The sequence below is a fragment of the Galeopterus variegatus genome, unplaced genomic scaffold (assembly GCF_000696425.1).
Source record: "Galeopterus variegatus unplaced genomic scaffold, G_variegatus-3.0.2 Scaffold2716, whole genome shotgun sequence".
Classification (NCBI taxonomy): domain Eukaryota; kingdom Metazoa; phylum Chordata; class Mammalia; order Dermoptera; family Cynocephalidae; genus Galeopterus; species Galeopterus variegatus.
Window position 1 is genome coordinate 299,197 of NW_007728827.1, and position 2,814 is coordinate 302,010.

The 2,814-nt window shown below is 35.0% G+C and overlaps 1 protein-coding gene across 1 annotated transcript in view; it reads left to right on the top strand.

Annotated features, from left to right (window-relative positions):
• LOC103598708 (phosphatidylinositol 4-phosphate 3-kinase C2 domain-containing subunit gamma-like) overlaps window positions 1–2,814 on the top strand; it is a gene marked incomplete at its 3' end in the record, with an annotated part of 252,245 nt that overhangs the window by 244,745 nt on the left and 4,686 nt on the right. The gene's annotated exons all lie outside the window — the stretch shown is intronic.

Consider the following 2,814-nt stretch of genomic DNA (forward strand, 5'->3'; position numbering starts at 1 on the left):
GCGACACTGAGGGTTGCAATCCGTTGCCGGTCATGAAAAAAGACAAAAAGGAAAAAAAAATCTTCTTTAATAATCTAGATTTTATGCATTAATCCTCATTTTTATATTGTCATCACTTACAATCAATAAGGCATGTGTACCAAATATTATCAAATTGAATCACAGGTGGATCTGCAGACATGAGGATAAACAGGTCCCTGGCATTTTGAGATTTATTGTGCGCATCTTAAAAACATGGACATAGAATGGCAAGACTTAATACTTCTCAGTCCCTCGATCTTAACTTTTTACTTTTAAACATTTTATTCAGCATAAGCAATACTGCTTCTCCTAGGTTACAATGTCTTTCGAAAAGTATTTCTGTAAAACTCAAAGGAGAGTGGCCAGCTGTATTCTGCAGTCTTATAAACAGAGGCAGTAAGTAAAAACCACAGCATGTCCTTACAGTAAAGGTCACTGACACAGAACTGAGTAACCCTCCACCCAGAACTGTGTAGTGTGATTTTCTCTGCAGTTGCTTGAAATTAAGAGGCATGTTAATTTCTCTTGTCAGTTAAAGTGTTGGTGCCAAAGGACACAGGAATAGAATTCTTGACCTCTTAGGGTCATCTCCAGCACTCTGTGATTTCAATTCTGCAGTGCATAAAAACAAACTCTTTACAAGTCGAATAAAAAGCCATGGAGCTTGAACCAGATCTCACCAGGAGAACATGTCATCTTGGCAGGGATGCAGAGTTTCAATGAGGTATATTCTCCAAGGAAAATAATCACAACATAATACACTAAGGTTTCTTAGCTTTTATGTTTTTTAGAACATGGTCACATAATCTCTCTGCAAGTCCTCCCTGCTCTGTTTTATTTTGAGCAAGGAATCAAACTGAGTTTTTCTTCCTTGAACCAGAGAGAAGCAAATATATTGCTCATGAGAGATGAATACAAATTTATTTCTAACAGAATAAGAAATTAAGTGTATTATGAATACAGATTAACTATACAATCCTGACAGTCACTATGTCCTCAACACTAAAATATATCTTTTTAAAAATTATTTTAGTAAAAAGGAGTTGATTTTATCTGGGCAGAATAACTTTTCTTTTTCTCATGTATATGGCAGTTGGTTGGTTATAGAGTTATATTTACATACTAGAATAGTTTAAAAATATTTTTAAAACATGTAGCCCAATATCCAAAGTATATGAAAATGCTGACAAGCATTGATATGGAGTATAGAGATGCTCTATCCATCAACTCCCTATTTCATTGAAAGCCAAGCAGGCCGTATAATGGTGCACAACCAAAGTTCTCGAAGCACTGTGAGAATCTCAGCGTATACAGCTTCACATAAAATATCTTGAAGTTTTACACGCACATACTTTCATTTGCAGCTTTGCATTCACAGGCACACAACACCACATTTTTCTTAGAGCCTGCAAATAATGACATGATTCATTTATTACTTGTCTGACATTTCAAAATCTCACCATAAGTGTTAGTAGGAAAATTTTTCATTGTCTACTCTCCTTTTCACATTGAAAATAATGAGGTATCAGTAAAGTATATATATATATTGTAATACATCTTTTAGGCCCTTGAGGGGTTTTGTGTGTTGGGGGGCAGGGGTTTAAAATGCTTTTCAGAAGTAAATAAGGACTATTATTTCACACGGTTTATATTTCCTTTGGGAAAGTAAAAGAGGTGCTAGAAGATAAGTTAGCTTCATAACGATGCCAAAGGAGCAGGCCCTCACCTTAAAAACTGCAAACTTGTTCAACTAATGTGTTTTTTAGAAGCACTGTAACGTAATACATACTGGGCAGAGATACAAAATTAGGAAAGCAGAATGAAACTCACCTATATTTATTATTCCAGCATTCTATTCTCATAATTTTCTTCTAGTTCCTCGAATGCTAATTATTTTTCTGGGGCAGGGGGAGGCAGGGACTAAAGACTAGTTAGGATTAAAATCATCAATCAGAGAGAGGTTAAGATTCAAAGGAATTGGTCTTTTTTATTCCATTTCAGTGTTTTAGGGAATAATAGTAAAAAAGTTTTAGCACATTGAAATTGGTTTCAAGGCAATAGAAATTATCACAGGGCAGACAGAATAACCAAGTATTTTTCACTGCTGCATTATCTTGCAGAGTATTCTTACCTCGTGTTCTGTGCCTCCCAGGTACTGACATGAGCAGACTACCAGGCAGAGACAGAAGTTGACTTGGGAAGGCTGTGAAATATAGATGAACTAAGGTTTTTTGACTTCCTAATACTTTTTTTTTCTACTAAGCAGTTTCAAATGCATTGGTTCATTTTATGTTTTATAAGGCCTTATAGAATCAGTTATTACCATATTTTACAGATAAAAAATAAAGTCTCAGCCTGGTTAAGTAACTGACCTAAGTTACTTGTAAGTTGTATGACTAGGAGTTAGTCCAGAAATGCTTGAGAACAGAAGACCATGCTCTTGCCTTTACAATATTTTCCTCCAGGTAATCAAGGGAAGTGCTAGAAAAAAGAGCAATACATGAGTATGTGACAGTGTGGGAACATTATCATTTGGAGAAAAGAAGAAAATGCTGGGCTTGACGGTTGAGTCACAATATAGTGTAGTCACGTATAAATACTATTTTTTTATTTCAAAATATTTTAACGTTTATTTGTGTGTATTTGTGGCATACAGTATGTTGTTTCAGTACCTGCATATACTGCACAATGATTCACTAAGAGTAGATAGCACAGTTTTGTACCCATTAGTCCACTATATTTTTAAAGTTCTTTGTCTTGTTTTATTAAGAAGTCAAAAATGTGTTCCTGAGA